Below are 22425 nucleotides of genomic sequence, written 5' to 3' on the forward strand. Positions count from 1 at the left end.
CCAATAAACTCCATAAAGTGAGTTTGTATACAACTAGGAAGAACAGCAGTTGACAGATCTAAGGCACTTGAGGTTTAATGCCCTTTCTGACACGCTCAGAGCTCAAGGCTGAAACACGGCAGCGATCCCCGGGCTAGTCCTTATATCTACACAGCACATGCACAGGGACATCTGAAATGTAACACGGCTACTTTACTGTGGTACTGCGCTTGCTGGATGGTGCTTCTCTACAGCAGGCATAGAAAGGCCTAGGAAATGCTCCTGACTCTACAAGAAAAGTGCTTCTCTCATTCATGCACAAGAAAATAATAAAAGCTTATATACAAAAATAAACAAAATGCTCCAATATCGTATAATGACCTTCTGCCAATGCACAATAGTTACCCCTATTGCCCAGCAGATGAAATTCTTTCCCAGTGAAACTATGAGAGAGGAGGGAAAGAGATGGGAGAGAGAGACCCTCTTTGACCTTCTTTTCCATCACCTTTCATCAGGTTAGCTGTCAACCTGAAGGCAAGCACAGCTGAAGATGCGGTTCTGTATGCACAGAGCTCCAACATTCTACCTTAGTAAGCCTTGCAGTTCCTCCAGTTTTGTTAAATTGTCTTCAAACAGCCCCCAAATGAAACAAAAACAAAACAAAAACAAAAAAGCAAAGCAACACAACCCTCCCCAGCCCCCCATGCTCCATTTTTCAGTCTGCAGACAGATAAGCACAGCAGCTCCCTGCTCCCCAAACCTGTCATCCTGTCCCTGGCACAGCTGAGCACCAAACAGCAGCAGGGTTAGTTACAACAGGAGCTGCGCCAGCTGGATTTGCCAAAATGGTCTCCACCTGTTATACATAAGGAAAACAACAAAAAAAATCCACCACTTGAGAGCTGTGATTGAAAAAGAACATAAAATGAGGCAAACAGGCTTGACTTGGAAGCACAGGGCAAAAGCAGACAGCTGCTACAGCCTAGTGAAGGGGATAACCCTCACTGAGGAGGGTAAAGCTTTAAAGAAAAATATACTTGTTCCCCAAGCATAAATATTTGGCAACTTAACTGTGTATCTTGTAAAATTAAAATCAATGAACAATATAGCTATCAAATGAACTCTTTGGAAAAATGAAAATCCTTTAAAGGATGATTTTCATAAACACTAATTGCAAGATGAACTAAGGTACATATAAAACAACCTGTCTAATATACACATTCTTAACTTGAGACTAAACAATATATGAAAACAACTGGTGTTCATCATTTGTATACAAAAAATAACAGAGGGCGAGAGCAGCAAGGCAGCTAATGGACCTGAAAACACAACAGGAGTAGAAAAATCCCAACTTGTAGTGCATCAGCAATTCCCAGGGGCTGTATGATATGTTTCTGTTACATAAATATTTCTTGCAAACATTCTTGCAATGTCAGTATGTAAAGGACAAGAGAGGGACCAAGGACCAGCCACTGGCAGTGGCTATGTAAACTGTTTGTTGGACATAAGATCATTATCTTAAATGAATAAAATTTACAATGAAGATTGCCATATAGACATTCCAAGCTTAACTAAATCAGCTACAGAAATTGAATGAGAATAATGAGGAGAAGGATGTCAGGGAAGTGGTCACACACATAGTGGTAAAATTCTAATGGATTATTCTCCTACAATGCGTCTGTTCTCCCATGTATTCATGTCATGGTAACATTGCTGGGAAGCTTAGAAAAGTGTGAAGAACTTGGCTGTTTGAGGAAATGAAACAGAGAGTAGATAGAGCAGCACATAGAGTAGATGATCTCCAGTTGTCCTTCTGTTCCCAAGCACCCAAAAGGAGGAAGTCCTCATGATAGCATATTGTAAAAGTAGATGTAAGTCTACAGTACTTACATGAGAGGGTAAAATTTTTCATATTATCAGTGTACTGGGCATACACAAGATCACTCACACCAATATTCTGATTTCGTGCCCAGTGACACACCATCTTCCTGCTGGAAGTACCTCAAAGTTTGAGCTATTGAGAACAAATCTGGCCAAGTGGTATGCTTTTCATGATACTGTTCTGCTATTTAAGTATCCTTAAAATCTCTGATTGCTACTTTTCTGTGAATGTCACTGAATAAATCACAATAGAAGACCACATTTTCTCATTTTCTGCCACAAAATAAAGTACCAATAATAAGCAGCAGATATTGGTTTGTAGTAAATTAGACAGATGGTCAGTTAATCTTAGGCCTTGGCAAAATCCAAAAGAGAATATTATTAAATAATAAATGATCATATCAAATCCAGTCTGTCTTAGTTCAGATATGCAAAATAAACTTTGTTTGTGTTTTTCATGTCCAAATATTATATTACACAAAATTCCCAGTGAAGAATTCTCTCTCTAGCCAAAATTAAACTGTTCATACTGTTGTATGGGATTGATAAAAATATTCAGAATAGGGAGGTGCTTTAAAGGGAATCCTCTTTTAATATCTAAGAGTGCTCTAAAAATGCACTGACATTACCCAAGAGGGTTTGAGAAGAAAAGGCTCTCTAATATCAAATATACAATAAATGCATATGCTGAAAACAGAGTGGTCATTTTACACCTTGATTTATACATGAACTGAATACCTACATATATATGTATATACACACACACATTTCATGTATATTGTAAGATTTAAGCTACATTTCCTTAGGCTTTTTCCTAGTGATTGCTATAAAAATGCATGAATAAATAAATATGATAAATACAACTTTTATTAAATTGTAAACTACAATAATACAATAATAGCTTTTGTAATAAAGAAGATTCAAACAGACTTGTCAAAAACAATAAAAAAGTGAGAATGTATAACAAAAACTTTCTGTGGGCAAGAGAACTTACCACTTATAGACAACTGAAAGCTTAACCAAAGGGTAAAGGCACATCCTCAAAAGGCCCTCACATTGCAGGCTTGGGTCCAAACCAACCACACCACCACCTAGGTCCTCTCAAAACCATAAATGATACAAAAGGGAATATCTTTTTACAGCTGACACCTATTCAAAAGCTCTTCTCATATGCATTTAAAATTTTAACTGGTATTTTTGCTACAGGCTTCAAAGTGTATGAGTAGAGCTGCCTGACACAGATATGCCACTAAGTCTCACATATATAAGCCATCAATAATGGGATGAACAAATGTGCATGAGGTCAAAACAGGTTTGAGAAAGTGTCATTTTCAAGGATTATACATGTAGACCATGGAAAAACCTAACATGACTCCAGTAGAGCAAGTTGAGTCCAGAAGGCTTCTGGAGACAGCACAGGAGACACTGCCACCAACCACAAAAATTACAGACGTAAGCCAAAGTTAGTTACTTTTGATAATTCTATCCTTTCCATATAAATATTGCTCTGAGAGTAAAATGAATAAATTACAAATATAGAGCATATGCCCTGTCTTCCTGGCTCTCTAGAGTGCTGTAAAAGTTTTCTGTTAAGATAGATTGACAATATTAGAACAGTTTTGACACTGCATTTCACTGACATGTACTTCACCGTCAGTCAAATCTAAGGCTAATGCCTTGGCCAAAATTGCTAGAAGAAGATCTAAAGGCCTACAGCCAGAGAAGAAAATTCAAGGATGCAGCTTAAAAAAAAAAGTAATAAAACTGAAAAGCTGTCAAGAAAATTAAAAGTTTCTAGGACATGGTTTCTGAGGCACCTTAGAAGCAAAATGAATGCTGTTATATATGTTGCCATGCTGACACACAAAAAAGACACAAAGTAGACAGCTGTTATCTTCTAATACCACCTAGAATATTTTCATCACAAATAATTAAACCTTATTGGTCAGTATGAAAAAATGGATACTGTATTAAAATACACAGTATATTTTAGTTAACTGAAATGGATTTTATCTTTATGCCACTCTCAGAATTAAAAATGAAATAATATGAAAATAAAAAATAAAACCACAGAACTACTCCAGAAGCTCATCCATACTTTGAGCAGGATTTGAACTAGGATCACAATGGGTAAAGTGATCCCATCTTTGTCTCAGATGATTCCTCGTTTGAAATTAGAAGGAAATCACCTGGCAAAATAAGAAGCTCGAGTGCTGAGGAAGCAAAAGGTTCTCAAGAAGCCTTTAACTAAAAATGACCAAGGTTACGTGTCAATCTTGACTTCAAAAAGTCCCGAGTTTCAGCTATTTTAGGTCAATCTCAATAATTAGGATGAACTCTCCTCAACAGACAAAAAGCAGAGCAAGTCTGGATTTCCTTCTGGCTCTGGATGCAAGAAGGATAGATGGAAGCCATCAAAAGAGCAAGTGAATGACAGTCACTGGTGGGAAGTAGCTTTTTGCCACATAAGATGAGGTTGGAAAGGGATTTGAGAAATGCCAAGAGCAGGGGAAGGCTGGAACACGCAGTTCTCGGTAGCTGTTAGAATAGCTGCCCAATTGTATTTACCAGGAGTTTGGGGCATAAAAACAACATGTTGGTCAGAACAGCACTGAAGATCAGTCTTTTACTTATCCGAGCCAATTCATGAAAAAATAACGAAAAACTCGGTACTTTCCTACTATGAAGGGAAGCAGAACGTTGACAGTTTTTAAAGAGAAGCTGAAACCTTTAACTGTGGAAGTCTGCCTCTCTTGCAACAGCCGATATCTCAAATTCAACCAGCAACTGCTATATAGGAGTGTGTTTATCACACGGTGTTGCCATTCAGCTGAATTTGCATTTTGAGTAAAAGAGTTGGAGTACTTTAATCACTTGTTCTGGCAAGCAAGAGATTAATATTAATTATAGTCTTCCAAGTACCATTTAGCTTCTAAGCCTTCCTGGTGCTGATTACTTTGTAGCACTTTTGTGCAAGGAGCTTGTTTTACATTTATTTACAGGCCATGAAACCCTGGAAACGTGTTTTGTGTGTTTTGAATCATAAGCAAAATGATATATGTGATGCATAAAACATGACGTTGGAATCTATTTACTGCTAAAGTATGCCAGTTAGTATGGTCTCAACTATAGACACATCTTAAAACACAGTTTTAACTCTATACAAAACAACATGTAAGTCTAGAAATAACAAGTAGATAATTAAAATGCCAAAATAAATCCACCTAACAGGCAGAAGATAAATTTCTTAAATCAACACAAGATTTATAAGCACTTCTGTGTCATTACCCTTTCAAAGCCAGAAATGAGAGGTATCGGATGGGTCTGCACATTGGGTAGATTATACCAATATCTCTTCCAAAATGACTATTCTATCAGAGACAGAGAAGAAAGACAAAAACAGTATTTTCAGGTCATCCAAAACCAATACACAAATAATGTTCTGTGTTTTTTTTTTTCTTTTAAACAGACATGGCAATATAATACTAATTCAGAGTGGATTCATTTCAAAACCATGGCATTTCTACCTTTCATTCTCTCAGAAGTCAGAAACCATAACAACTATCATGACAAAAAGAAAAATAGGGAGCTATTCTCAGACACTGCTCTATTATCAGCCAACTGGAAGGAAGAATGCTGCTTTTCTGCATGGGGATTCTAGACAAACTCCCAATCAATGATAAATTTCAGCTGTAATAAACTTATATGAAATTCTGCTTCCTGCTAAGAAGTCATATCTGAATGAATGATGGACTCTCTCTGCTAAAAACAAACAAATAAGCAAGCAAACCAACAACCACCACCAACAACCAAAGAAAAAACCCCACCACTCATAACCAATGACTTAATCCAGAACAAGAAAAACATGCTGATTTTGTGATCAGGCAAAACATTTCTAGAAGAAAAGAATGGTTTTGAAAAGGATAACAAAATCAGATACTTTAGAAGAGTTTCAAAGGAGGAGCAGGAGAGCAAGAGAATTAAAGAAAAATAGCAAAGCAATTTTCTACTATGAAGTATGGGCCACAAGCAGCACACGTGCAGTATGTTGCAGCAGAAGGAAGGAACCTGTCAGAATGCAAATTTAGCCAAGAAGGAATGAAAATACTTCATCTCAGATAATGAAGTCTAAGAAGTCATTTTAGGAGAACAGCTTCACACATTAGATTAAACAGTACAGAATATGCAGCAAAGAGTAAAATCAAATGACAGAACAGGTCATACCATAAATAAGAGATTGAAGAAGTGCCCTTCATACAGTTATAATGTCAGTAGAAAAATAACAGCAGGAGGAAAAATAAGAGGAAAAAACAGCATAGTGGGAACCATACACTAAGCCTAACATCTATCAACTGATGCTATTGATGAGGAACACAAATCACTCTGAGGGACATTGCAGGTTGCAGAGCTGGTAGCTTGTGTAATCATGGAACAAATTCTCTATTATAGAGTAAGATGTACGAAGAAGTATTATTAGGTATCATCATTTTATAGCCTAGTGAAAAGAAGATTGAGGAGACGCAGGATAACAGCATTCAAATATCCTTTCAGCAAAGCAGAATGGGATAATGAAATCTCTACCGCAGGCAAAAATAATGAGGTTTGAATTGCAGCAAGAAAGGTACAGGACAGACATTAGGAAAGGCCTTCTGCATGTGTAGAGAGGTAAGTGGGAATATGTAGTGCAGAAAGGCTGTATAATCTCCTACACTGAAGGCTTTCATAGACAGACTCAGCCATTACTGCTTTGATATGATATTAGGTATACCTGATGGCAGATTGGAGTGGGAGCATTAATAGCATGACCTCTTAAAATCTCTCAGAGCTCTACTTCTGCTTATTTCTCTGCTCATTACAATTGTGAAAAAAAAAAAAAAAACCTACTCTGCAGATACCTCTGAAGTCAGTAATTTCAAATTTAAAAAGCCTCACTACTTAAAAAAAAAAAAAAAAAAAAACTAAATTTGGAAGCCATTTGCAAATAGGGTGGTTAGTAAGCTAGCAGTCCTACAACAGCCAATCCACCTAACGCTGCTGATTTCCCTTCTACAGAAAAGTTTTCCAAGCTAAAGGGTAAATACCAAGATGCAGCACTGCAATATTTTCTTTCTCATCAAATTATAACATAGACTTGTCACAGGAATTTTTCTTTGTCATTCATTACCACTATCATGAGAATAAAACGTAATGAAATCAATTCATGAAACACTAGGAAAAGCATTTTCACAATGACACTTGCTTGAATTTTCACAAGTTCTCTTCTTCACAACAACGCCCATAGTGATGAAAGCAAAAGAAAATACAGTTTTATAACTCCAACACATGAAAGTAGAGTTCCCATTAATCCCATTGAGATGGCATATTAAAAATAGAATGCATGAATCATTCATACTGCCTGAAGCCACAAAACCACTACTTGATTTAATTTCTGCAACAATAAAAAAGAAATTATGTGCTAGCAAACATCTAGCTCAGTATTGTTTAAAACAGTCCGCAAAGGACTTGCATTGAGCACATGAACTGCAACTGCTCTGTCAGTGTGAGCTATAGGTAAAGAGTACCGCTATATTCACCAAGGCGCATCTCAACTGTTGGGTGTAGAGGGAGTTCCAGGCGTCTCTCAAACAGGTTCTCCCCTCTGGGACGTCTGCTCAGTGAGGACATCAGCTTTGCACGGGCTGGATACCTGCTCCCTTGCCGTGTGTCTCCCACCTCTGTTAAGTCCCTTATAACTTTGTCCAGGTAGAGGAAGGCAGATAAGCCAATCCTCCCTCTCAGAGTCCATCCAAACCTGCAGATTTCTTTTACTCTCATCATTGGCACTGAAGATTAACAACTGACATACGGGAGACTTGGAAGGAACCCTTGCTAAGAAGGTTACTTCCCTCCTGCTCCAAGAGTAGGTCCAACAGTGATTACCTGTGTGTATCTATATCCTCCATATGATGGACTTTATGAAACTGCCATCTACTACTCTACAGATAAGGTTATGTTTGAGTTTTTAGTGTGCAATTACTTATGATCAGTGTTTCAACCATCAAGTTTTAATAAAACATGATGTACCCAATAACCCCTCTTCCTCCCTGCCCCCATTAAAAAATAAATAATAAAAAAAGCACAAACATTAGGTAAGCTTGGTGGGTGTTCTGATTGTGACAGATGCTTAGAGGGAGAAAAAGACTGAGAAAGAAACTGGCAAAGATGATTAATACAGGTTTCTAAAAGAAATAATGCTTAAAGGTTAGCTGCTGCAAGGATAAATTGCCCCTAGAGGGGACAGATTGTAGTTATGGAGAAATGAGCTATCTCTTTTGGACAGATTAATTTATAGAAGAAACAAACTTCTTAGCTTGAAGTTATTTATAGAGATATATTACAAGAACTATGTCTAAGCTGCTAATAATCATGAATGAGAACAAGCAGGTATAATGGTCAGTTATCTATCACAAGATAATGTGGGATGAAACGTATCTTCTGTTTAAATCAGTTGACTAGTTGTCACTTATTATTTTATAAAGAGAGCTTCAAAGGTTGGAATATTTATTCACTTTGAATTGGTAAGATTATCATATTCATTACTGATGGCAGTATGTCATTTGTGAAAGCACTGCACAGCAAGCTATGCTGAGAATAATGTCAATGAGATCTGTGAAAATTACTTGAAATGCATATTTTCAAAGTCTGGTGAAAATAATAAGGTACTTTTCCAGTCAAAGCAATCCTGGAGACAAAAAAAAAAGAATGTCGGAAAGCAGTGTGCAGTGGAACAGGCATCATGCTTTCAAGGCTGTGAAGTATCCTCTGTGAAAGGTATTCTTTGCTCTTCAACATGAAGGAAATCTCCCAGGCTTAATCCAGAGGGAGGGAGGGAGATGTGATACACTCAGCAACTTGCAGCTGGGAACAGACCAAAGCAGCAGAACTCCTTTCTCCACCGGAGAGGACAGGGTGTCAGGAGGGTCCCGAGGTAAGATGCTGCATACCTGGGAAACTGGATCTCAAACACAGTGGCCAGTTGCTGTCAGGATGGTGATGGGGTTCCCCACTGCAGGGAAACTTGCAATGGCATTTTCGGTTGGATCGGGAAGGATTCCCCAAATGTGTCACCACTTCATCCATCCTCCTGGCAGTGCATGGAGTATATCTGCCACGCAGTATGAGCCAAGCAGCTCACAAACCTCAGCTTTTAGCAAACCCCTCGGACCCCACCAGCTATCTCAGACTCATTCTCATACGCTTCCTTCTGTTCTCCTCTCTCTCATTAATTCCCTCTGTCATAGTTGGGATGGGTGATCTCCCATAAGATAGGATAAGGAATGTCCCGTGGCAAAGCTGGACACCTTCCTTCAGTCCTTTCACAGGCCTAGCAGAGTCCTGCAGTTCAGAAGCAAAATGCAGCCATGTCACACACCGACCAAACGGTGTCGAGCGACACACGGCGGGGCAACACCCGCACTGAGCTACAGTTCTTCTGAGGCCGCCCTTTGAGTAAAGGCAGGGATTCAACTCCTTAGCCTACTGCCTTCTCAAGCATTTAATTTATTAAGATATTAAAAATCAAATAATGAGTGGCTGACAAGTTATTTTAGCAAAATTGCCTCAGGTTACTACCATCTTGTCTGGCAAAACTGAGGAACAGGATAAGCACGGCTGAAGGAAAAAACGACAAATTGAAGAAAGATGGTGATAAAAAGTTAGGGTATTATGAAGCCTTTAAACTTGAATTATTTTCTGATGTTCTTTCGCTAATATTCCTGATGAATTTTTTATACATAATGCACCAATATCTGTTCATACAAATATCTCAAGATTGAAAACACAATAGAGTGACACAGATGTCAAAGCAGAGAACATCAGTGACCTTTAAGTAATAAAAGCATAGCCTTTTACTTTAATAGACTCTGGCATTATTATAATTCTGTCCTGGTTAGCCACAAAATGTGAGTTATTACATATTTTACCAGGGTCAACTGTGCTTAGATGAGGATTTTAAAACAACCAGAAAGAACTTTAGTAGATTACACAAATCATACTCAGGATTTGATAGGTCTGAACTGCAAAGGAATTATTAAGTCCTACTTTGAAAAAGGACTTGAAAATGCAAAGTGTGAATGTAAGGATTACATAGAAGTCACAGAACAGAAAGAATTTGAAGGTTTATATATATATAGTATGTATATATATATAATTGGTAGCTCCTTGATGTAAATTTTCTTTATATTTGGGAGATGGCTAAATTAAAGCATATCACAGTTTGCATATCATGCCAGACAGTCTCCAGCCAGCCATCCCTATGTAGCACACACTTGCACTGTGTTAAGCAGCAGCTGCAAATATATTTGTGAAGGGAATCACAATCACCATCTTCAGCATATTAATATGCTTTGCATGCTAACCAAGGAAGGCAAAAGTTCAGCTCTCAGTCAGATCAGACACTTTTTCTGTTATTTACAGTTCCTGGAGGTGCCACTTGCCTCAGGAAGCTGCACTCTTGCAAGCAGCCCTCCCAGTGACTAGAAAATTGAAAGCAACTTTTAATCTCGAGTCCCCCTGCACCACGGCCTGTGCTAATAGCTTCCTTAGGTGGCTGGCTGTGCAGCACCGTTGAGAAACACCTGCCCAAGGAAAGGGGAGAAATCTGGTCCGGAGCACTCCCATAGTTATGCACCTGGAAAGGAAATACCACCGCACTGCCAGGCACAAGGGAATCCTGTTGGTGCGAGTATAACCAAGGAAAGTAATAGAGCAGGATTTGCTGTTCTGAATAAATCATACATTCTAGTAAACTAACCTGACCAGCTACCACAGAGGTTATGCAGCTAGGTGGTTGTCATCTGGCTCAGCAAACTCGGTGCTTTGCAAAGGCAAAACTCATTCTACCCAGGTGAGTAACCATGTGACACAGGTGGTAATTTGGGTGTGCAAGTACAACTACAAACTCTGGTTGTGATAAAGCTGTCACCATGACCATGTAACAGAATACCACACGCTGAGAAACAATCCCCCATCTGCAAAAAGGTTTATTTCCAGAAGAGGGCTGATTTTGAATGTTAATCACCCATTCGAACTAGAAATCCTTTCGGACAATGGAGTGGCTGAAAACAGGAAAACCAAAATTGTTCCACCATGCTACAGATATAGAAATTGATGAAAAGCTTAGGAATGCTGAGTGCAGACTCAACAATTATTCCTGAAGAGTTAAATGGTGAACATGAGGCAGAATTCAGCCAAGTTTCATATCAGGACTGTGCAGTCAAATCAGTCTGACAAGAGTCTCATAAATTATACATTAGACCTCCTATCTGGCTAAAAACAATAATAAACTATCATTTTATGGTAAGTGCTTTCTACTTGTGTGTTATCTATTACCTCTATAATTTTATGGCCTGAAAACACATCTCAATCACCTAAGGTATTTCAATATCCCTTGCAATATCCTTTGTAAAGTACCGAAAGGGAAACAATGCAGCTGCAAACTAAGTGCAGTAAATCTGAATTAATGAAGAGTGTACATCATCCTTCCTACTGCATAACACTGCCCTCCTAGAAGCAACCCTCAATCACGATGTATTGCACATGTACTCTGGTAACATTCATACTGCTGCACCGAGAATGGAACCTCACCATTGATAATAGATTTTTTTTACTTGTATTTCTCAACACATATATTTTGTCCTTTGCAGTATGATTTGCAGTATTTGCAAAATAAAAAAAATCTCCTTTAAAGTAGTGTACAAGAAATATTGCATTTGTATTGTCCAGGAGGGTATCTCACACATATCTAAAATGCTTATCCTCTTTCAACCTTCATCCTGTTTCCACTCACCTTCTGTTTAGTATTATGAAATACTATTAAAATGAAAAAAATACATTTTTGATAGCAAACTTTTCCAGGATGAGGGAATTCTTAGTTTTCTGATCACAGAGACTATATTCACCTCATTTGTCTCTAACTCTTTGCAAATGCTCTGCAGTGTTTGACATCTTTTCTAAATCTTTTCTCTGAATAATTTAATTTGCAAACAAACTTGAATCACCATCTCTGGATGTTGATTCACACATCCATTTCAGTCTCTGCTATCTCTGTCTTGTCATGCTCTCCTTGCGAATATATAGTTGTCACCTCAGAACAAGACGATTACTGTATTGCCACCTCAGTCATGCTGTCTTCTTTCATTAGTGTTCTGAAATTATTACCGTACTTGTAGTCCATATCTTGGCAGGATCGACGCCTGGGACTTCCTAAGGCCTCAAATCCAAACTGGGTAGAGCCATGGTACAGATATCGCTACTTTTCCCACTCATTCCTTCACAGATAATTTTTTTTCCACCAGGATATAGCTTTAATTCTGTAATATTCTTTACTCTTGACTAGATAAACACAATATTTCAACCACATTTTGCCGTATTCAGAAATGAATTCTGCAGAAATATGCTGCGAAGACCGCAGCTTGGATCACGCCTTCTCCCTACGATCCCTTCCACATCTCCAGCTTTGTATTCTCCTCCCATGGTAAAAAAATTAATGCAGAAGATTAGATTTGTGGAAATGAAATCAAAGATTTTTTTGGAAGAATAGCTGAAAACACATTTCTTATATTATGATGATGAACAAACTCACCTTTTTCTTTCACACATTACATGCTCAAAGATGAATATTAGACAAAAATTAAACAAATTTTTACTCACACTTTGCCATGAGTCACCTACCCTCCAGCTTGCTTTAATTGTCGTCTCTTTTTGTTTTACTCCCTAAACAAAATATTGAAGGCAATTGTTAGTTTTGTAACTCAGTAACATGCAGCAGAATTTAGAGAAAATAAGCTTACATAACCCAATGATCAAAAGCATTTTATTTTTTATAATATCAAAGCCACAGGAGATTCAGTATTAAAGAGACATAGTTTCACTTTTCCCCAATTGAACCATTAAGTAATCACTAATATAAATGTTTCATTTCTATGAAACATCTGGATTTAGAAAAATAAATGCATAAAAGAAGGAAAATTTTAACTAGTTCTAGGTATAACACAGTGGTAAAGTACTAGTCATTTGTAGTGAAAAATACCCACTCTCAAAAAAAAAAAAAAAAAAAAAACTACACACACACAGAACTTCAGTATCATAAAAACTGTTGAGGTTAGAAACGTATCTTTCACAAGCCTCATGTTTCAGAAATACATGTCAGCATTTATTTTTTTTTCCCTCCCTAACTTGCTCTCTATCTAAAAATACCAAGTCAGAGATGTAGAAGACTTAAGATCCTCATATTTTTATTTTTTAATTAAATTCAAATTAAAAAGCACATACTATATTCTGTTGAGAATTGATTTACTTTTGTGTTTATAAAACAGACATACAGGAGATCATAAAAGGATGTAAAAATTTTGGTCAGGGCATCTTGCTTAGCCAAAAATATATTACAGTACAGTCATGTAAAAAATGTCATATAAGAAACTTTACATAACTGTGCAAAAGACCACTAGCTCCTTTTTGTACTTTTTTTTTTTTTTATAAAGAAGGTTCAATAGCTAAAGATCCTTAAATCAAAATATGAATTCTTATTTCCTGGTAAGATCTTTTTCACCTTATTTATTAATTTTAAGGATAAGAGGCCACATTTTTCAATTCCAGACTAAGGATGTATATTTGCCTTTCTTTTCCTCATTGTATTTTTCTCAAACAAAGCACTGCTTATCATGTTCTTACTGTTGCACAGCTGTTATAATCTTTTAATCTGTTTGTCTATTTTCTCTCTTTTAATTGTAGAAATGTGTCATGTCTTTAGACAATGTTCTAATCTTCAGCGTCAATTCATTCCAAAGTATCTATCCCATTATCCAGAGTAAATAAAAATAATAAAATAAACACTGACAATTACAAAATAGAAGTTATGAAGCATCTCATAATTATCATTCACCAAACTCGCTCAATGTGACATTTCATAAATGAAGCATAAAAGCACCAACTATTTTCCGATAACATTTAAATTGATTTATAGTTACTGGGGAAAAATGCCTCTTGGTTAAATATTGTAAATAGAAGCATATGTAACACTAACATCACATCTACAGAACAATTAATGTATTTACTATAAATAAGATAATAGTAAACAAATAAAAGCCATTTAGAAGATGGGAATAAAACTAGAGGTCCCTGTTCTGTAAGTGTTGTAGCAGCCGCCTGCAACCTTGCTTTTCTAATCAAGCTAGTAACAACTAAAGGTCACCAGGCAGTAAAGGTCTTTACCTTGCTTGATATAAGTTATAGCTTTATATTGCAAATAAGACCTGCTTGATCAACAATGTACAGAAGGAAGTAGCAGAAATATTTCATGTTGACTTAAAAGAGCTATATGTAATGTGGTCGTGCCCCAACAAGTAGAAATACAGTCTTCAGATTGGAATTTAAATGACCTTCCACTCACATGAACTTAATTGGAAAAGCAAAGTCTTGGGATACTGGTACTATCTATACAAAAAGCAGAACAAGTTTTGCATACATCTTACAAGTGGTTTTTGGGTTTTTTTGGTTGCTGTTTTTGTTTTTCAGGTTGCAAAAGCTTAATAAGATCCACGTTATAGTAATTACATGGATTTTTAACTATGGCATTGCTCCAACACATTTTTTTTTCTTCATAGCGTTTGACATGAACAGAAAAAAGTGTTTTTGATATAGGTGTTGGAGTGACAGAAAATAACCATCATGGATCTCTTCCACATTAACATGATTGACCCCTAGGTTAGTTCAGCTGAAGGCCCTTGGTGTGCGCTGACATGACGAATAGCCTGAAATTTCTGACTCAAACACCAGGCAACTCTACACTTTGCGACAGATCAAAAATTAGAAGAAAATTTTACATGCTCTACTTGACCATACAAAACACACATCTTCCAGAGAAGACACTGAAAGAAAGGCATTCTGCTGAGGCGTCCAGCTTCCTTATGCCTGATACTCAGCATGGTCATATTGCGAAATACACAGCTAGAACATCATCAAAAACAGTATTAATGCTATGAACAGGACATTGGAATGTACCAGCAACACTTCAGGTTTTCTGTTTCACACACAAACACCCGGCACTAATAAAACATATCACAATTAAACTAAAAAAAAGATGCTTTAGCTACACAGAATGAGAAGGAGTTTTGGAGGAGCTCCACAATGAAGAAACTCCATAGAAGGAAACTCCACAATGAAAGAAAAAAATCATACACGAAAACAGAAACAAAATGAATGGGCACTAACATTGTATAAGGGTCTACTTAAGGTCATTAAAAATATCACACTGAAAGTTTTATAACAAAACTAGCCACTAATCTATGGGATTTCAGGGAAGTTCTTCCTGGCAAGGGGGTAAGGTACTGAAACAAAAACCTTTGAATAAGACAAAGAAGGTTAAATGAATCAATATGGCAAAGAAGAAAAAGAAAATTACTATTTAGGTTCACCAATGAAAATTTAACTCAATACTCACTGAAATGATAAAAAAAAAAACAGAGCAGAACGTGAAAATAAAACCTAATCTCAATCGTTTCAGGGAACATATCTCAAATCTTATTAAATTCTATAAAATATAAGGAGCGTCAAACTTTCACATCATTACCTTCAGAATTACGTATAACTTTCATCATTGTATTTTCAAAGATGACACAGCAACAAAATTTAACTCCATGCATTTTTTCTTGCCTTCCACAAATTAGAAATGTTGTCCTAGGATAACCTTATATATTGTTGTTTTCATTTTTCTCTCAGCTATTAAATAGGAAAATGTCATCTGTTCTAACAGCAGGTGACCAGACAATCTTGGTACACTAATACCAGCTTCCCTAATGTTTAGTTACTTACTAGAGACCACTAATGATACTACTTTTATCCTGGTGGCATAAGGGTAGCACAAAAAATGGGGAAAACCTTACTCATCATGAAAGCCAATGTTTTCAGCCAGTAAGAAAACACCGTATGGAAAGTTGTTTTCTTCTGCATCATCATCATCATTTTCTAGATGCCGTTAGAAGCTTCTCATGACTCGCAGATTATTTTTATAGCTACACACATACACTCCCACATTCTTTATGCAATTCGTAACAAGCTATTTATTTAAATTATTTAGCACACAATTTGTTAAATTGCCAGTACACATTGCTTCGTGTAGGCACCAGAACAGAATCTGGAATACGTACTCTGCTTGGCATTTATTAGAGAAATTTTCTACTCCCAGTGATGCAGATCTGTGGCTGTATCCTTACCTCTATACCAACCCCTACAATTTTCAAGCAGGTTGTATTATGATTTAACACTAGAACATGAAACACTCTTAATAGCTATTCAACATTTTTCTAAATGGTTCGCTCAATCTCCCTCAGTCTTGAGATCAGCCTGTTTTTAGTCTTCTTGGCCTCACCTTTACATCTCCCTTCCAACAAGCAAAATAAATCTTTTAGGCCTCCCATCTTGTGTAGCCAGCTAAATAAAACACTCAGTTTTTCAAGAGTACTCACATCCCAGCAGCTCCTATTTTGATGAGATATTCCACTCCCCCCCTCCCCAGTATTTTAAACTCCACGTCTGGACTGAATAAAACTGAGTAACAAACCAAGTTTTATTTAAACTTTGGCTTGCAGGTTTTTGCCTCCAAGTCAGATATGCATAAAACCAACTAAAGATATATATTTTTTTTCATAGTGTTCATTAACTGCAAAGGACTGAACTCAAAATTTAGGCCTCCTTTTTTTTTTTTTCTTGAATTAGTTATGAAAATAAGATGGCATATTGAAATCATATATATAAGGTTATCCTTATTGCAATAATAAACCTTGATAAATTAGTGCTCTGTGCAGGGAGTCTCTTTTCAGTCCTAACAGCAATGAGTTATGGCCCAGTATTGGAAATGACAAAACGTTCAACACCACTAGCAGAGGATATTCTGTTTTTGGCACAACATATGACACACTACTTGCCTTTTCAGATATTTCCAATTTGATTTGCAGGGTTCTTTTTCATGTTTCCATGAATCTACGTTCTAACAAAAAGTACTTCTACCCTATATAATAATGATATAACCAGGAAACAGCAAATCTGCATTTAGTGCAAAAAGTTCCCAGAACCACCGTTGTCAGTGGAGTGCATACATTATCGCCTCCAACAGATATTTATAGCTGCTCATATAGCGTCAAGAGACGCTATCTTGAGATATCTCAACAAATTTTTAAAAGAATAGATTTACAACCTAATCTTCTGTCGCTAAGCTTAAAATGCTGGACAATGTCGTTAGTGCGATTAATTAAGTAGCTAATGCAATAAAGTCCTTTTTAAAAGGAACTGAGGGATATACTGCACAGGAAATCTTTCACCAGTGCTTTAAACAGTGGTTCAATGCAGCCTGGTTGGATTTGTTTATACAAATTACTCCAAGCTGAGAAAACCTTACTCCACTGTATAGAATAAATCTATGATCCTTGAAATGCTTATTTTGTCTACTTTCAGGAAATTATTGCAAACTATAAGTCACAAAGTTCAAAATTATTAAGCAGTGTGAAGATCATAGCTGTTAGAAATATGCAAATAAAGGTGTTCATTTGTTGAATGCATGAACATAGGTCGCCATCAGCAAGGTAAATATTTCTGAATAGCATTCAGGAAACCAATTTAGCAGTGACATTTTAGGCTTTTACAGTGTACACAGTATTAGGAAATTTATTTCTGCTGCACTTGTTCCTTTCTGAGGAAGCACAAGTAACCAGTAGAAGTGGTTACAAATTCTCTAGCATAATATTTTTCTACCAAATTCCCTACCAAAATATTTTTCCAGTAAAAATAGACAAAAATTGTGATGAAAGATCAATTTCAACTTATGTTCTAGTGTCCTAACTTGTTTCAATACCTTACTTCTCAGATTCTGTAATCACAATGAGCATTCTGTATGACTTGATTTATGGTTACATTTTGAATTTTTTTCTCTAAAACAAAAAAAAAAAAAAAAAACCCAAAAAACAGGAGGTTTCAGTATAGTATACATAAAACATTCTCAGCTTTCTAAAAAGAAAACAACTTCTCTCACAGACAAAGAGAACAAAACAGAAGGCTTGAATGTGCAGGAATGGAAGAACAGTGCAATAGCACCTCTGCATTTTTAAATCTACTGATACCAAAGTTCAGAGAGTTACATGATTACCTTGTACAGGCATTTGGCTTACAGAGGGATAGAAGAGGGAGCTGAGTGAAGAAAATTCAAAGCTGTTTTTTTTTTCCTCTCACTCTCTGCCCCCTCCTTTTCCACAATGGTTTTGTATTTGACTGGGAAGATCTGCATTCTATAGGGTGGTAAACTTTGGGCTTTCAGCTATTTTTAAAACCATAGTAATGTAACTGGAAATTTCATACTCAAACACATGCAGTTTTCCAGGGTTTCATTGTTTCTGGTTCTAGTTATACAGCACTTGCTCCCCAATTCCACTAGCCATGAAATCTGCACCTCATTTAACACGGGCTGGGAATATTTCTGTAAATCCTACAGTCAAATGTGGCATGTATTTTTACCACCTTGATACATGCTGATCGCAACTGGTGTAAAGATATAAGAATATTTCTTAATTTTCCCATCTTTTTCCAGAATACTCTGGCAATACTGTGCTTACTTCCCTCATCATACTCCAGCAACAAAGTAAGATTGGAAGAGATCTCCCTATGTACTGAGCCTGGACTTACCCCCTTCCAAGCAAACTAAGATCATACTTCATCAGTACCTTCAACAGCCTCTTCTGCACTTGATGAACACATTAGCACAGGATGCACTTATGGCAAGCAATTTTAAGAATCAGGACTATGAGGGAAATTTAATTGAAATGTGATTGTGTGTCCTATAGTTGCTACAGCAACTAAGCCTAGATAAATATATCTAAGTGGAACTGCACCCGCTTTCTTTGTGGTTCTCAACGTAGGTGAATGGTTGCCTCACCAGCTTACCAAGTGTAGCTCACTATTACTGTGTGCTATTTCCTCTCAGTGATTCAGCCTTTTTTTAAGCTCTGATCCGAGTAACTTCAGCAAAAACAGTCACTAAAACCAAGCACACTCACGCAATGTGGCTGTGCTGGGGTCCTGGTGACAGAAACCTTTCAGACAGAAGCCACAGAGTTACCTTTCTTCTTTCACATAAAAATACTTCTATGCTCTGAAGGCCTCTTTGCCAAATGTTTGTTTTCCAACAAAAGATCAGTCAGTACTTGCACATTAATACAAGAGTAGCAAAAATTAAAAAGGTAAAATAATAAAAATTGTTTCCAATATTCTCTTTTCTCCATCTGCCTCCACCCTGATTAGCATAATGAGTATTATGGCAAGTGTCTTAAATCTGAATTCAACTAAACATAACAACAAGTGCAAGCTTCAAAAAACTAAAGACATTAGAAGACTTATGACATATTGGTGTGTTATCACACATCACATCGTGCTTTCCCCACAATTTAACAATGCTTTCTGGAAGCAGCTTGCCAAAATAGATACAAAGCAATAGTGATATCATAGAATGCAATACCCATCTTTTTTTTTTAACCAGAAAATAAATGGTAAATGCCATAAAGAGCACAGAAATATGCCTGATACAGATCTTACACTTGGAGAAACAATGCAGATGGATGGAAATTGTTGCTGAAGATTTTTATAAAGCAATTAGCAAATAACATATCGGCATGTCCTAGTTTCAAAGAAATGCAAATGCCCTTCACGGCTCTTCTAGCCACTTATGTAATGTTATTCTTAGTTACATCATCTATAACATAAACTAATTGCTACTTTTTTTCTCTCTAGCCACGATCTATGATTAGATGTTCTATAGTTGTGGAAAGTATTATGGGCTGTGACCAGGGACAAATAGTGCAGATTACACAGCATTATCAATCACCAAAATACAGGTCACACTGCACACAGGTGAGAAAATTGCTAGTTCCAAGACACTGGTTTTTAAGCAGCGGCTGAAATGCGGCAACACATTTGCAGTAAGACCGAACCGCACGGACGGTCCAAGCGCGCGTACAGCTAATGGGCTTGGCAGCAGCATCACTTGCTTACGGAGCTCCTGGCTCTCTCTCAGGTCCCGCTGGCACAAAGGTGATGCAACTAAGGCAACCCATGAGAATTAGAAACGTAGAAGACAAAGCACAGAGATACAGATTTTTCTGGATGCTTTAAAGATTACAAAACATTTTTCTTCTCTCTTGCAGTATGCTGGGCACTTTCTCTCAACCCTTGAAACAGTCAATTTGCCCAGACTAGACTAAAACTATAGGTTTGCATCCAACGGGACAGATCTATTCACAGAATATTTGAAGTCAGCTTCCAAATATTGTACCACAGTCATTAAGCTTTGATTGCCTTGCTTTATTGTTAGTTTTTACAAAAAGTGGCCTTAAAAACATCACAGGATTATGTTCTAAATATATTTAGTGGGGGCTACAGGCTATGTAAAAAGTGTAATCCCTAAAAAAGGGATTCAGATCCACAGTCAAAGGAAAGATCTCATTGTGGAAAGTGGAAACTTCGAAAGGGAGGAGGGAGGCCCCACGTCAAGAGGAATGTTACTGTTTTAAGCACTCCTTTTCCCGTTTTGCATATTAAACCTAGAGTTAGAGAAAGACCTTTAAGTCTTTTGTCAGTTACTGTTTAGACAGTGAGGTGAACTGTGATTTAAAGTTCAGGAAAAAGAAATATTGAGATTCCACGAATTCTGGCATAATAGTTTATCTTACTTTTTCTGCTACTTTATATAATGCAGTAAAAGAAAAAAAAAAAAATCCAAACCAGACCTCCCTTCAGTTGCCTTAGCTTAGACCATAATGGCTCATGGGCATTAGCAGTGTTAATGTTCTTATTTTCCGTTGCAATTATGACCTACACGCGCTTCTATAGCACAATATAACTCATTATGAATTTATTATGACAAATAGCTCTGTTTGCTAAGGCAAACGGATATGTTTTCGGTTCCTCTACAAAACCCCTAAAGATTTAGGTATTTTAAAATCTCTTTAATACTGAAGAATCCACAATAAATCTCATCAGTTCAAATCAACACACATTCCCAAAGAAACCTCCTCCAACATCTGAATGAATGACTGGAGTTGGGGTTAATTTTTATCAAATTAACATGTTTTGATTGCTCATTTCTTCCCACGCAAGGCTGATGTAAATGGGGATTTTGAGAGTCAAATACAGCAGGGATGCAATTAAAATTCCTTACATCACGATGCAGAATGGAGGTGGTAAAACACACTGCGTTAGCATAAGCCCGGTACCAGGTCACCAAGGAAACAAAGTGACTACCTAAACTCTGCACGTATTTGCAATCAGTATTTTGGCTTACTATCAAAAGATGTTTTGTGTAACAAAGCGCGTTTCGCATCTTGGGTACTGGCTATTCAGCATAATGCCTGATTAAATGTTTACATCATTTGAATAACAAGCAAGTTCTCTAAACTCCAAACACAAGAACTCTCAGCTCTAAATTCAGCTAATTTTTCACCAAGCAAATCTGAAAAGATTTCTTTCAGAAAAACGCATCAAAACACATCAAAGAATTTAATTGCTTCACCTATTTGAGCGCAGAAACTTTAATTGAAGTTGCAGGAAGACCTGGATTCTGAAAAAAGGCATAATCAGTTTTGTAGATATCATAATTTAACAATTCATTCAAGCCCACACCAAAAGAGGCAGAATGCAAAACTTGGTTGATTGCAGCTGTACTTGTAGAAGTCAGGAGCCAAGCCAGGACAGCATCCCACCCTCGTGCTGCTCGGCTGTGCTGTGAGCAGGGAGGCTCAGCACTCGAGCCAGGGCTATTCACCTCCTGGCAAACATCCTAGGAGACCTTACTGCACACAAAGCTTCTCCCTTTTACAGGCAAGTTGCTTCCTTGCTCTTGTGACAAGTTGAACTTGATTGCAGCACGCCCTTCGTATGAACCAAGGAGATGTTTACGAGCAGGAACCTGAATGTAGGCAGTATAGGAGCAAAAACAAAAACAGCTCAAGCTTTTGTGTCCTCTTCAGAAAAAAGCAGCATCTTCTGAGCTGCCTATTAAACACACAACAAATCCAAATACTTGAGACTTTGACAGAAAAGTATGCATCTTCAAATACGTATTTGAACCAAGGCAGTTAGCTTATCTCAAACTACTTTATTTTTCCATTTGTATAATAAAGGTAATTCCTATTTAAAATGCCCCTTATAGCTAATAGTATTAAGCTTATATAATATTGTAATATCTTAATTCATGCTGAACAGTGCATTACTGTACAATCGATCCACCCATTTCAAGGTTTTTTTTTCCAGAGCAATATATATCAGAATATTCTTCTTGAATACTGTCCTGTACTGTCCTGAAAGTACAATTAGAAGTTTTTTTTTTTCCTAAAGAATCATTACATATATTTTTAAGATCTCTGTTTGCATAGATAAAATAAAATTACAAGTTATTAAATCAAATCAATTTTTCCTGCTGTTTCACTCTTCGGAAATGCCATCTTCGTAGCGTTTGCTGCAACTGCAGGCAATCCAAACTATCATTATAGC

The sequence above is a fragment of the Tinamus guttatus genome, unplaced genomic scaffold, assembly GCF_059628265.1.
Source record: "Tinamus guttatus ecotype Peru unplaced genomic scaffold, ASM5962826v1 Tinamus_guttatus_pri_ptg000227l, whole genome shotgun sequence".
Lineage (NCBI taxonomy): Eukaryota > Metazoa > Chordata > Aves > Tinamiformes > Tinamidae > Tinamus > Tinamus guttatus.